The sequence below is a fragment of the Trichosurus vulpecula genome, chromosome 1, assembly GCF_011100635.1.
Source record: "Trichosurus vulpecula isolate mTriVul1 chromosome 1, mTriVul1.pri, whole genome shotgun sequence".
NCBI classification, from domain to species: domain Eukaryota; kingdom Metazoa; phylum Chordata; class Mammalia; order Diprotodontia; family Phalangeridae; genus Trichosurus; species Trichosurus vulpecula.
In genome coordinates this window covers 567,305,099-567,320,659 of record NC_050573.1, presented here as the reverse complement: position 1 = coordinate 567,320,659, position 15,561 = coordinate 567,305,099, and the positions used below count along the sequence as shown (strand labels likewise).

General features: G+C 39.6%; 1 protein-coding gene across 1 annotated transcript in view; it reads right to left on the bottom strand.

Annotated features, from left to right (window-relative positions):
- FANCC (FA complementation group C) overlaps positions 1 to 15,561 on the bottom strand; it is a gene marked incomplete in the record, with an annotated part of 210,394 nt that overhangs the window by 176,283 nt on the left and 18,550 nt on the right.

Genomic DNA, 15,561 nt, shown 5'->3' with positions numbered 1-15,561 from the left:
TGAAAGGTTAGACTTAAAAATGTTTTTACATATGCATTTCTGGTTCTTGGAGAAAATGTTTCTGAATTCCACAAATTTTCTTTTCCTTATATGAGTAAAGTGGTTAAAAGAAAATACATCCTAGTTAACTACTTTCTTTTGACCATTATGAGCCTTTACGAAAAGTTCCACTAGGAGGAGCTGGCTTTTCCTCTGTGTCGTCAGAAAACTGTTATTTGTTTCTGAAACAGTCTAATCAAAAACATGGAACTGGAATTTAAAGATAATTTTAAACAAAACCTCAAAAGTAAGTAACATCTGTATGTCTGAGGCACTACCAGCACAGAATTTTAATCCAAAAGAAGAGTACATGCAGTCTAAAGACAGCCCAAAGAAATTAAGGGAATGAAATCCAGTATGTATGGCTGTTAGGTATGAGGGGAATGACTCTTCCATTTCTCTCCCCCAAGATGTAGTTCCTGACACACACAAGCAGTCTGTAATATTGCAATACCCTTTAAGCTTGGCACCACTCCATTGACAGGACATAAAAGAACCAGCTACTCAGACTGTTGAAACAATCACATCTTACTTAGTCTTTTACTTTCTACATCCCAGCTGATAGATGAATGCATACATAATTGAAGTATTTAAACATACGTATGTGCACGCACGCACACACACACACATACACACACACACACACACACACACACACACTTACTTCAAGAAAGCAGAACTAGAGTTAATCAATCCATAATTATTTAAGTGCCTGCTATGTGCCTGGCATTCTGCTAGGTTCTAAGGATACAAAGAAAACAGTAGTTAATGCATTTAAGGAATTAAAATTGGGTGAGCAAGACGGGTGGGTAGAATTATATGAAGGAAGCACATATACAAAAGCTATGCAAAATAATTGAGGAGTACTAGAAAGTGGAGGGAGAGAAGTGGAGGGGATGAAGGAGAGTTCAGTGTGATGAACAGCAAATGCCCTATTTGTAGTACTAAAGGTATTCTCTCCTATTTTATATAAAAGCATTTAGTGCTTCCTTATTCAATTTGCTTCAACATTCATTATCCACCTACTGTATGTAAGGCACCATGCTAGGTAATGGGAATACAAAGACAACAAGTTCCCTCAAGTTGCTTACTGGAAGAATGTGATCAACATATGAGCAGAGAAAAGACAAATAACACGCCAGGCAGAGTGAAAAACCACCAGATCTGCTAACTGATCAGACATGGGGTCACGGAAGAATCCAAGATTATGAACCCGAGTAACTGGGAGCATGGGAATAAGCTCAGCAGGAAAGGGGAAACGTGGGGGAAGAAGGTTAAGGGGAAAGGCGTTCAGCTCAATTTTGGGCGGGTTGAGACTGAGGTGCCAAGGGGACATGAAGACACAAAGCACAGCAGAGTCAGTGGCACAGGACTGGAGCTGAAGAGGGCAATTGGGCCACATAGAGAGTTGAGATCCACGGGCACCTCTGCAGAGAAAACACCTGAATAGGCGCCAAGACAGAGCCCTGGGCGAGACTCATATTCAACAGTCCCAACTATTCATGACCTCTCTTGGGGTTTTCTTCACAAAAATGCTGGAGTGGTTTAACACTTCCTTCTCCAGATCACTTTACAGATGAAGAAACTGAAGCCAACAGGGTCAAAGACCTAGTAAATGTTTGAAACTTGATTTGAACTCAGGCCTTCCTGACTCCAGATCTGGCACTAGATCCATCCTTCCACCTAGCTGTCCCGGAAGTGGAAGAGAAATGATAAAACAACACAAGAGACTGAGAAGGTGCAGTCGGGCACAACACGCAGCTGATGTTTTTCTAAAAGCAATATCATATAAGTCAAGTGAAGAGGAACAATCCAAGGAGAAGGGCAGAGAGCATTGAAAGCGGTGGCAATGGGGCCAAGAAGAAAAGACAGCGGTTATCTGACAGTCAAGAGATTAGTGTTAACCTGGCATAACAGGAGCAGTATGTACTGAGTAGAAGTTAATTTTTCTTTAAAAAGGCAATGAAATTGTCCTCAAGTTTAAATTGATCCATAATACTTAGGCATAAAACAATGGCACAGCTTCCCCAAGGATTCTTAAACTGCATTCATGAACTTTTTTTGTTTTTAATATTTTGATTAGTGCATTTCAACATAATTGCTTTTCTTTAGAGTTTTATGTATTCTCTTTTATATATTTTAATTAAAACATTCAGAAAAGTGGACCCTAGGCTTCACTAGACTGCCAAAGGGGCAGAAAAAGTCCAGGAAAATGAGATATTTCTCATCAATCCACGCTATTTAATCTCTCAGAACTCCCATTTCCCTTCGAGAATCAGCTCAAGTGCCATCTCCTTCAAGAGGATTCCCCAGAGCTATGTTTTTATTTTGTCTATATCCCATATTTATCTTTAAAAATTTTTAAACCCCTTTTCCCAAGAACATAGGCCCTGTGAGCACAGAGACTATCTCGTCTTCGTGCCTTTATCTCCAGTGCCTACCACAATGCCTGGCGTACAATAGATGCTTCAAAAATACTTTTTAACTGATTTATTGAAGACTTGGTGTCATATAAAACATAAAAAAGAACTGTATTTTTCCAAATCATTTATCTAAATAATTGCTTTTTACTATAACTAAAAATCAATGATTATTTTTATTCAAAGCAATATGGCAGCATAGTTCTGTGGAACATTCACTGGACTTGGAATTTGAAGGTACAGATTCCAGTCCTCCAAAAACCAAATCACAAAATGAATTAACTGTGGCACAATGAAAAGAACCTTGAATTTCAAGTCAGAGGAGCTGAGTTCAGATTTCACCTGAAAGTTATTATCTGTATGACCCTGGACACATTATTTAGCCTTCCTAGTCCTCAATTTACTCATCTTTAAAAGAACAGAGTAGGTCCAGAGCGCCATAAAGTCCCCTCCAATTTAGGAAACCTAACCCTGAGTTGTTTGCCCTATCTGGGTGTTAGTTTCCTCATTGGTAAAAAGGAGGGAGTGAATCATGTGATCTTTCCTATCCCTTCCAGGTCTAATATCCTACAATAGCTTTATTGAATAGAAATTTGTAAATTATATTTCATGAATGTATTTGAAAGAAAGCAATCCCAATAAAAAGAAAAAAAAAAGACAAACCATTTCAGCAATGTCTTAGACCAAAAAGTTACTTAATTAATGTTCGCATTAATCTATAAAATGAAAGGGGAAGGGAATTTAGATGATGCTTAAGATCCTTCTGGCTCCAAACCTATGATCCTAGAATCTTGATTAACTCGGCCAGAAGATCATTAATAAAAGAAGAAAATGTTCAGGAGAAAAACAGTATAAGTGATACTTAAATTATAGCTAAGATTCTTTCCAATAAATTATGATTTAAGCATTAATATCAATGAGTTTCCTCACCAGAAATCTCCTAGATAGATGAAATCACAGGTCTTCCTTCTTGCCACCTTGCTTCCTCCCAAAAAGTACCAGTTACATTGCTCCAAAGCTGTGCTTTTATACTTCGGCTTATTTCCAATACAGGCTTAAATATTTCTGTTAAACTTATTTAGGGTTATTTCTGTAGTCTTTAATATTAACTTATATCTGAAGCTTTCTGACATTGACAATTCTAAAAATCCTGACAAAGACCTCCACCCTTAAACAATTAACATAATTCTAATGTCTGTAAGTCATTTAGCTTTGTTATATTTTATTAATCTGGTGAGGGCACTATGTTCATGAGAGAAAGGTTATTGTGTGTAAACTTTCAGTCTTGCAGAAAAAGGAGCATCTTATGATTTCTAATCATATTTGTGCACACTCATTCAGCATTAATCAAGGTTTCTATTACACCTAGCAAGGTAACATATGCAGATAGAAGCCTCTTTCAAACAAATAATTAAGAACACTACCACCGCAAACATTAGCCATCTGGTACATACATAAGGCAAAGGAACAGATGGGAAAATCAAGCTAAAATTCTGAAACTGTATTAATAGTTCATCTTCCATTTTAATTTCCAATTTAATTACCACTGCATTGGAAAACTCAAATTATAGAATATTTGGTAATTCTTTTTTGGGAAAAAGTAATTAAAAATGAATGTAAAAAAATCAGGGCACTGTTCAATCAAAAACGGAATGAAGTTAAACATTATCATAAAATAAGGAACAACTAGATAACTAGATGGGTGAAGCAGAAAATAAAATCAGGGAGTCACTGTGGACCCACAAGCAGTAAAATAAGTTATAAATGTTATGAAATACCGCAATAGTAAGAAAAATTAAAAGAATTCTGGCAAGAATATAGAAGTAATTTGACTATATTCAGCACTGTTCAGTTTTTGGGCCTCTATATTTTAAGACTCAAAGGACTAGGAAGGATCTTAAGATTGTACAAACAAATTGGAATGTCCAAAAAATAATTCATATCCTTCAATAAATTGCACTGGAATATAAGTGAGACATACTGAGTTATGCTTTTACCTTTTAGTGGCTCAGGGGTAATGCATATGATAAAGCTTTTTATTTAGAGACCATTTGTTGCTCAGTGTTGATGAATTGATAGGAGAGACTGATTACTTTTCTAAACTTTGGAATTACTCTAATCCTGGGAATCCCCTGCCTATGGAGGCCCTTAATAAAACACAGGATGAAACAGGAAGCCAGCATAAGGAGTGAGACACCAAAAAAAAGTATTCTCTGACAAACCCCCCACACTATACCCACAAACCCCTGAAGTAGTCCCCTCCCCCAAGCCTGGCATCGGTTTAGAATCTGGGGAAAGTCCAGTCTCAGAGAGGAGAGTGGAGTCCAAAAGAGGTAAAGATGGAGAAGCAGCTCAACCACCATGATCCCTGTGAACGTCCCTGCATCACTGTTTCTACTGTTCACCCTTGCTGTCTGTGAGAAAAAGACTCTTGTCTAACCCTGGTGATCAGAGAGAAAAGAAATCAGGGAGCAAAGGGTGGAGGAGGAAAACCAAGCACTAGGCATGCTGAAGGGGCAGTATTGGAGGTAAGCATATTTTCAAAAAGGACATGAAAAACATAAACAGAGTGATTGACAAAAATAAATAAAAGCTGACTATTCTAACGTGGTTGTTAAATGAACAAATATTCAGAGAAAAGAGCCATCCCAATAGACAGACAAGTATTTTGTGACAAAGGACAATGAGTCAAAAATCCCCTGAGGAAAGTGTAGGTATTACAATAAATTCTCCAAGTTCCCTGAAACAACAATGGAGAATCTTTAAAAATATTTTGGTTCTTTAGCAATAGAAGATCTGAAACTATACTGTAAGGCAGTAATTATGAAAACTATCTGGTACTGGCTAAGAAACAGAAAGGTAAATCAGTGGAACAGAGTAGACATACAATACGATAAGACAGTAATCTTGCGTCTGACAAAGATTTAAGTTCTGGGGATAAGAACTGATTATTTGGTAAAAAATATTGGGAAAGCTCGAAAGCAGTCTGGTAGAAATTGGACATAGACAAATACCTTACAGCATTTATCAAGTCAAGGTCAAAATGGATACATGACCTAGATATAAAGGGAGATATCATTAAAAAAATTAGAAGACTACTGAACATATTACCTATTAGTCTTATGGGTAGGAGAATAATTTATGCATAAACAAGAGATTGTGAGGTGTACAATGGATAATTTCAATTACATTACATTAAAAAGGCTTTCTACAAATAAAACCAATGTAGCTAAGATTGGAAGGAAAACAAAATTGAGAGAAAAACTTATAATTTCTCAAAGGTCTCATATCTCAAATATATAAAAAGCTTTGTCAAATTCATAAGAATACAAGTCATTCCCCAAGTGATACATGGCCAAAGGATATGAACAGGCAGTTTTTCAATGAAAAAAAATCAAAGCTATTTAGAGTCATATAAAAAATGCTCTAAATTACTATTAAGTAGACAACTGCAAATTAAAACAACTTTGCAATATGATCTTACACCTATCAGATTGGCTAAAATGACAGAAGGGAAAAGTGATAAATGTTGCAAGTGATGTGGAAAAACAGGGACACTAATTCACTGTGGGTGGAACAGATCCAACCATTTTGGAGAGCAATGTGGAATTATGCCCAAAGAATTACAAAACCGTTGTGGATCTCCTTTGACCCAGCAACATCACTATTCGTTCTGTTTCCCAAAGTGATTAGGGAAAAAGGAAAAAAAGTTGTATTTTCTAAAATATTTATAGCATCTTTCTTCGTAGTGGCAAAGAACCGGAAACTGAAGGAACACCAATCTAACCAAGCTGTGGTATGCGACTGTGATGGAATACTACTGTGCCGTAAGAAATGCTGAGCTGGTTGATTTTAGAAAGACATGGGAAGACTTGAATGAAATAACGAAGAGTGAAAGGAGCAGAATCAAGAGAACATTGCGCACAGTAACGGCGACAGGGTTCTAAGAACAACCTGAACAGCTAAGTCACTCAAACAACTACAAGGGACCTATGCAGGAAGATGCCATCCACATTCGGAGAAAGAGAACTATGAATACTATGATTTTACACACAGAGAGAGACCTTGTATCTAATGGCAGCCTTTTCTAGGGCAGGGTGGGAGCAGAAGAAAAAAATAAACAGAAAGAGCACAATGGAGAACAAAAGAAAGCTTAGAAGGAGCACAGAAAACCAGGGTGGCTTTGAGAATGATGTATAGTACTTATTATATAGCTTTTCAAAAAGAAGAAAACAGTATGAAATGGAAATTCATGATTTTATATTGAACCCTCTCTTTATGTTGTGCTGTATACATGGAAATGTTCTCTTTTTTTTGTCTTTTTGTATTTAAGTTCAAAATGAATAAAAATGTTTTGAAGAAATAAGGATAAAAATAGAGTCCTCAAGGATCAGCACAGCAACTCTAACTAAAGACCAGAAATCAGAACAAAAGACGAAAGCAATCTTCACAGCAGAATCCCTAAAAGAGAAAATAAGAGAAAACCAAAAGGCAGAGACGGAAGAAATATTATTAGCAAAAAATTACTGAAAGATTTAGAAAATCATGCGACAGCTCTATAAAACAAGAATGCTACGCTTGAAAATAACATGAAAAGCGGGGGCAGAGCCAAGGTGGAACTTCCAGCAGGGACTTGCATGAGCTCCCCCGGCCCAGGTCCCTCCAAAAACCTATAAAAATGGCTCTGAACAAATTCTAGAGCTGCAGAACCCACAAAATAACAGAGGGAAGCAGGGCTCCAGCCCAGGACAGCCAGGATGGTCATTGGGTAAGGTCTATCCCACGGAGCTGGGAGCAGAGGGGAGCAGAGCCCAGTGTGGGCAGCGCCTGGACCAACCACAACAGGAGCCGGGCAGAACAGGCACCAGAGCCCTGAATCAGTGAGCTGTGGCAGTTACCAGACTTCTCAACCCACGAACACGAAAGGTAACAGAGAAGGTTAGCAGGAAAAGCTGTGGGGACAGAGTGAAAGGAGTTCGTGGTTTGGCCAGTGGCCCAGGGGCAGCAGAGGGGGTGCAGCTCTGAGGACAGATCTACAGCTGCAGTTGCTTCTGGCCCCAGGCCCACCTGGTGAGAGGAACTAAGTGGCAGATCAAAGCAGGAGTGCAGAGCCGGCTTAAGATCTGAGTTGCAGTCCAGGTTGGCAGTTCTTGGGGGAGGAGGACCACTGGTGTGGCAGAGCTTGCTGTGTAGAAATAGCTCTGAAAACAACAGCGCATCCCCTCAAGCTTGGAACAAAGTACTCTCTACTCTACAAGCAGTAATACTCCAACGAAAAACTCAAGGGTCAAGTAGTTGGCTGGGAACATGGCCAGGCAGCGAAAACGCACCCAGATTCAGTCTCAGACTGTGCATTCTTTCTCTGGTGACAAAGAAGACAAAAACATACAGACAGAAGAAGTTAACAAAGTCAAAGAGCCTACACCAAAAGCCTTCAAGAAAAACATGAACTGGTCCCAGGCCATGGAAGAGCTCAAAAAGGATTTGGAAAAGCAAGTTAGAGAAGTAGAGGAAAAATTGGGAAGAGAAATGAGAAGGATGTAAGAAAACCATGAAAAACAAGTCAATGACTTGCTAAAGGAGACCCAAAAAAATACTGAAAAATACACTGAAGAAAACAACACCTTAAAAAATAGACTAACTCAAAAGGCAAAAGAGCTCCAAAAAGCCAATGAGGAGTAGAATGCCTTGAAAGGCAGAATTAGCCAAATGGAAAAGGAGGTCCAAAAGACCACTGAAGAAACTACCTTAAAAATTAGATTGGAGCAAGTGGAAGCTAGTGACTTTATGAGAAATCAAGATATAAAACAGAACCAAAAGAATGAAAAAATGGAACACAATGTGAAATATCTCATTGGAAAAACCACTGACCTGGAAAACAGATCCAGGAGAGATAATGTAAAAATTATTGGACTACCTGAAAGCCATGATCAAAAAAAGAGCCTAGATATCATCTTTCAAGACATTTTCAAGGAAAACTGCCCTAATATTCTAGAGCCAGAGGGTAAAACCAAAATTGAAAGAATCCACCAACTGCCTCATGAAAAAGATCCCAAAAAGAAAACTCCTAGGAATATTGTCTCCAAATTCCAGAGCTCCCAGATCAAGGAGAAAATATTGCAAGCAGCCAGAAAGAAACAATTTGAGTTTTGTGGAAACACAATCAGAATAACACAAGATCTAGCAGCTTCTACATTAAGAGATCCAAGGGCTTGGAATATGATATTCTGGAGGTCAATGGACCTAGGATTAAAACCAAGAACCACCTACCCAGCAAAACTGAGTATCATGCTCCAAGGCAAAATATGGACTTTCAATAAAATAGAGGATTTTCAAGCTTTCTGAGTGAAAAGACCAGAGCTGAAAAGAAAATCTGACTTTCAAACACAAGAATCAAGAGAAGCATGAAAAGGTAATCAAGAAGGAGAAATCATAAGGGACTTAGTAAAGTTGAACTGTTTTGTTTACATTCCTACATAGAAAGATGATGTGTATAATTCATAAGACCTCAGTATTATGGTAGCTGAAGAGAATATAAATATAAATATAAACATATATATATATATATATATAAATATAAATACATATATATACACACACACACACACACACACACAGAGACAGAGACAGAGACAGAGAGACAGAGAGAACAGGGTGAGTTGAATAAGAAGGGATGATATCTAATCCTAAATACCATGCTCTAAAAAATCACAGAGAAAAACCGAAGAATTTTAGAAGCAGAAAACAAAATAAACTAGGAGAATCCACAGAAGAGCAAAAACAAAAGCTAATATAACCATGTTCATAAATTATAAACATCAAAGGAGTAATACAGGAAGAAATACACTTGCCAAAGATGATCTTCATTGTGATGAAGGAGGATCCAGCAGAGTCCAAGGTGAAGAGCTCACCACATACACTTGTTTGTTGAAGATAACATGCTTGTCTCATTAAGCCACAAAAAAGTAAAGAATGTCTAGCGGGTTGGGGTGGTGGTAGGGGAAGGTGGCGGGGTGGAGGGCCCCGGGTGTAGCCTAAATGGCTGAGTAAAAGCAGGGACTTGCTTGGGCCCTCCTCCAAACCCCTCCAAATACCTGTAAAAAAAAATGACTTTAAACAAATTCTACAGCTACAGAACCCACAAAATGACAAAGTGAAACAAATCTCCAGCCGAAGATAACCTAGAAGATTGACAGGAAAGGTCTACCACACCGGGTTGGGAGCAGAGAGCGCAGTCCAGTGTGGGCCCCTTCTCAGACAGGGCTGGAACAGGCCTCAGTGCACTGAATCACTGGCAGCTTTGGCAGTTTCCAGACTTCTCAACCCATAAACACCAAAGACAACAATAGAAGGTCAGTGGGAAAATACTGTCAGACCTGCATATGAGAGGAGTGTGGTCATGACCCAGCACCAAGGTGGTGGTGGTGGTGGCAGCAGCACTAGCAGCAACAGCTGCTTCCAGAGCCCCCAGCCCACAGATGATGGGGCGATTGAGTGGCTGATCAGAGGAGGATTGCAGGGATCTCTTTGCTGGCACTGAAGTAAGATTCTCTTGCTTTGCCCTGCTTGGATCTGGGTCACAGTCCTGGGATGTGGTGCTGGGGTGAGGAAGAGCGCTGGAGTGGCAGAGCTTGTGGCTGCAGTGGAGAGGGAATCCTCCTCACAGTTCCAAGGCAGAAAAAAGTGCTTGAGGTCACTCACAGACCACAGCACAGGCCAGGAAAGAAGTAAACACCTCTCCTTGGAAGAACTGAAAGTTTACAGGCCCCTAGAAGTATCTCTGAAAACAGCTACACAAAATCCCTGAAGATTGGGACAGGAACACACACAGGAAGCAGAGTCCTACCTTAAAAAAGAATTACAAAATCAAGTATTTGGCTGGGAAAATGAGCAAACGGTGTTAAAAAACTCAGACTATAGAATCTTACTTTGGTGACAAAGAAGATCAAAACATACTCAGAAGAAGACAACAAAGTCAAAGTTCCTACATCAAAAGCCTCCAAGAAAAATATGAAGAGAAATAAGAGTGATGCAAGAAAATCATCAACAATGAGTCAACAGCTAGCTAAAGGAGACCCAAAAAAAATATTGAAGAAAATAACACCTTAAAAAATAGACTAACTCAAATGGTAAAAGACGTCTGAAAAGCCAATGAGGAGAAGAATGCCTTAAAAAGCAGAATTGGCCAAACGGAAAAGGAGGTCCAAAAGACCACTGAAGAAAATTATTCCTTAAAAATTAAAATAAAGCAAATGGAAGCTAATAACTTTATGAGAAATCAAGATATTATAAAACAGAACCAAAAGAATGAAAAAATTGAAGACAGTGTGAAATATCTCATTGAAAATTATTGGACTACCTGAAGCCCATGATCAAAAAAAAGAGCCTAAACACCATCTTTCAAGAAATTATCAAGGAAAACTGCCCTGCTATTCTAGAACCAGTGGGGAAAATAGAAATTGAAAGAATCCAAAAAGAAAACTAGGAATATTGTCACCAAATTCCAGAGTTACCAGGTCAAGGAGAAAATATTGCAAGCAGCCAGAAAAAAACAATTTGAGTATTGCGGAAACACAATCAGGATACCACAAGATCTAGCAGCTTCTACGTTAAGGGATCAAAGAGCTTGGAATATGATATTCTGGAGGTCAAAGGAGCTAGGATTAAAACTAAGAATCACCTACCCAGAAAACTGAGTGTCATGCTCCAAGGCTAAATATTGATCTTCAATGAAATAGAGGACTTTTAAGCTTTCTCAATGAAAAGACCAGAGCTGAATAGAAAATATGACTTTCAAATACAAGAGTCAAGATAAGCATGAAAAGATAAACAGGAAAGAGAAATCATAAGGGACTTATTAAAGTTGAATTGTTTATATTCCTACATGAAAAGATGATATTTGTAACTCATGAGACCTTTCTCATTATTAAGGTAGTTTGAGGGAACATACGTATATATAGACAGAGGGCACAGGGTGAGTTGAATATGAAGGGATGATACCTAAAAAATAGAATTAAGGGGTGAGAGAGGAATGTATTGGGAGAAGTAAAAAGGGAGAGATAGAATAGGGTAAATTATCTCACATAAAAAAGGCAAGAAAAAACTTTTACAATAGAGGGAGAAAAGGAGTAGCTGAGAGGGAATGAGTGAACCATTCTCTCATTGGATTTGGCTTAAGGAACAAGTTTAGAAGAGATGAAAGGACTGGAAATGATACCTTAGGAATATCAGTTGTTTAGCCTAGAGAAAAGACAGCTTTGGCAACAGATGACAGCTCTCGTCAAATATCTGAAGGGTAAACAGATGGAATGGCTGACTTATTTTACTTGGCCTAAAAGGGCAGAACTTGAAACACTGGTGGAAAGGACAAAGACAGATTTCAGCCAGATAAAGGAAAGTCTTCCTAATAATCAGAATTGTCAAAAACTAGTAACTGCTACCTCTGGAAGTCACGTCGGTTACTTAAGGAGTTCCTTTAATCTTGAATACTTTCAATCAGAAGTTGGATAACCACATGTCTGGTGTCAGGGATACTGTAGAAGAGACAGATGTTAGTTGGACCAGACTACCTTTGAGATATCTTCCAGTTCTGAGATTCTATGAGACTTTCCTGGGGGGTGAGGGTGGATTGGGCTTTAAAGTATTAGAAGGAATACTTAGCCACTTAGCCACACTTAGCCACAAAGCGCAATTGAGGAAGAGTTCCAAGCGCAATCAATTTATTAAGGAGACCGATGGTGCCCAAGCAATTGGATCCAAGACGTTCCTCACAGTCACTGCCCTACTCACAGACCTGGGGGTGGTTTATAGAACTCGAAAGGTGACCAAAAAGGGGTTACAATTGATGACTGGTCAATTTCAGAAAGGGGAGGTGAGGACTCCTATGACTGGATATGTCCATCAACCACTAGGCCTCTGTCAGCACCTTTCCAAAAGTACTCAGGGATTTCCACAGTGTCGGCAGTATTCTGTGGTTTTTCATAGCTTGTGAGAGTTGTAAGAACATTCATATCAGTGAACAAGGCAAGGAAACTGGTTTTTTAAGCGTAGTTCACTCATAATTTACTTACAGGAGTGACGCATGAGAGTGGGGGGTAAGCACAATACAGCAAATTTCTAACCCAAATTAATGTAAATCCTTAGAGCAGGCCTAACAAATAAAATATATATCTACCCTATAAATCAATTATAAGTGTAATTATCATCAATGCAAATTGGGTTAATTAATTATGGCTCATTCTTACAGCATTAATTAACATAATTATATCAAACTTAATACTAACCTACTTAACTCACTAAAACAATCGCTGATACCCATTAAATCACAATGAACAGAGTAAACATTCAATATTATATCATCAAGCACCTACTGAAAAGCTCAAACTAGATATACCACAAACACCTACACAGCATGTCCAAATACAACTAATTATCTTTCTCTCAAAACCCTTCCTTCTTACAAATTTCCCATGACTGTCAAAAAAAAATCAATCTCAATCACCCAGAATCACAAAGTCGGTGTCATCATCAGCTCCACACCTGCATCACCACTCACAACCAATTTATTCTTTTCTGGTGACAACCGCCCAATCTGCAAGTAAACCACTGAGGCAAAGCTCCGAGCCCATGGTCTCCTCACAATCTGAGATGCCCCCTTCTTCCAAGACCTTGTTTTTGTAGGATTTGATACCCAGATATGCAAAAGAGGCATGGTGAAATACAGAATCTCGTTGGCTCATAGACCTCACTCTTGAGGGCAAAAAATGACATCTCAGTGAGGGGGGGTCACAGGCTGGGTAAAGCATGGGGCATGTCCACTGACTAAGTGGTCATAAGATGGTCACCTGCTCATTTTGGAGAAGAGAGAATGGTCCGGATATGCAAAAATAAGTTGGGGGACTGTCCAAAGAATCAAGGCATCCCACCCATGCTCGATTTGGACATGAAATTTGAGCAAAACAGGATGGAGATATCTTTGTCAGCATTTTTGTGGTTGTGTGAGTGAGCCTCATAACTTGGTAAACAAGCAGTGAACATTACATTAAATTTTGAGGCCTACTATAAGAAACTATCTTATCTAATTATCCCTACATGATTTATGTAAAATATCAACCTAATTAATACTGATTGGTCCAAATGAATTACTTCTCACACTCTAGTCCCATCAAGCATTTACTGAGTGCTCACTACGCTCTCTGCTAAGCACTAGTGATACAGTGAAAGGAAAAATCACAGCTTCTACCCTCAAAGCGCTCACAAACTAATGGGAGAGACACGCTAAAAGACTGTATGCATGACACAGAGTCAACGGGATATACTTTCAGAGGGAAGGCACTAGCAGTGTGGGAAAACCTCTCACAAAGATGATATTTGAGGTAATTCTTTTCTTTTTGGAGGCAATGGATTAAGTGACGGGCCCAGGGTCATACAGCTCTCCTGAGGCCACATTTGAACTCAGGTCCTCCTGACTCCAGGGTCGGTGCTCTCCCCACTGTGCCATCTAGCTGCGGTCATTTGAGCTACTTCTTAAAGGAGAAAGAAGTCAGGAGCCACGTGAGCATTCCAGACATGAGAGACAAGTGAAAGTGAACAGTATACAAATGGAGAGCAGTGTGTATATAAGAAGGCCAGGTTTCAAGATCATAAAAGACATGGAATAGAGTAAAGTGTAAGGAAAGGTGCAAATGGCCAGGGCTTTGTGTATTGTCTCCTAGAGATGATAGGAAGCCACTGGAGGTTATTGTCAGATATGTGCTTCAGGAAACCCACTGGACAGACTGCAGTGGGCAGAGACCTAAGGGTGGGTCATCACTTAGAAGGCTATTTCAGTAGAGCAGGCCTGAAGTAATCAAAGTTCACACGAGAGTGGTGGCTGTGTGAGCAGAGAGAAGATAGACAGAAGGCAGAAATTATAAGGCTTGGCAAGAGCCTGAGTAGATGCGGTGAGCGAGAGTCAAGGATGACACTACAGCTGTAAGCCTGGGTGACGAGGAGGATGGGGATGCCTTGAAGAGTGATAGGGCAGTCAATCAACATTGAATAAGCACCTACTGTGTGCCAGGCACTGTGTTAAATATTGAGGATACACAGAAAGACAACCCTTGCCCTTAAGGAATTTGCTGTCTAATGGGGAGACAAGGTAAACAACTATGTACAAACAAGACAAAGACAAGATAAATTAGAGGTGGTCTCAAAGGAAAGGCACTAAGCTTTAAGGACATCAGGAAAGACTTCCCGTAGAAGGTGGTTTGTTTGGTTTTTTTTGGTTGGGATTTGAAGAAAGTCAGATGGTAGAGGTGAGGAGAAAACGCATCCAGGCATGAGGGACAGCCAAAGAAAGAGCCTGGAGATAGAACTGCTTATCCAAGTAGGCCAATGCCAACGGATCACAGATAAGTGGGAGTGGGCGGACTTTTAAAGCATATGAAGAACAGAAAGAGGAGAGGGAAGAAAATAATTAAAGATTCTGAATGTCAAGCAGGTAATAGGAAGGAGGTAACAGGAAGATGTGAAAGTTTACTGAAAAGCGGGGGGGTGACATACTCTGACTCAAGCTTTAAGATGATCACTTTGACAGCTAAGTGGAGGATGGACTGAAATGGGGAGAGACTTGTGGCAGGCCGACCAACCAGCTGGCTATTGCAACAGTCCAGGTGTGAAGGGATGAAGGCCTATACAGGGTGCTCACACCACCAGAAGAGAGAAGGGGGCTTATGCTAAAGATGTTACAGAGGTAAAATCCTTGATAACAGATTGGATATGGAGGTGAGAGAGAATGAGGAAAGAAGAATGACACCTAGGTCGCCAGCCTGAGGACCCAGGAGGATAGTGGTACCTCCAAAAGTGATAGGGAAGTTGGGAAGAGGGGAGTGGTTGGGGAAAAAGTTTTGAGGAAGGTTGAGTAAAGTTCTGGACACGTAGAGCGTAAGATATTTATGGGATGGCCGTTTTGAGATGGCCAAAAAGCTGTTGTAGATACGAGACTGGAGGTAAGTAGAAAGGTTGGAGCTGGATCCAAAGATTTGTGAACATCAGCACAGAGATGATAACTGAATCCATGGGAGCGGATGAGATCAGCAAGTGAAATAGTTTGGAGGGAGTG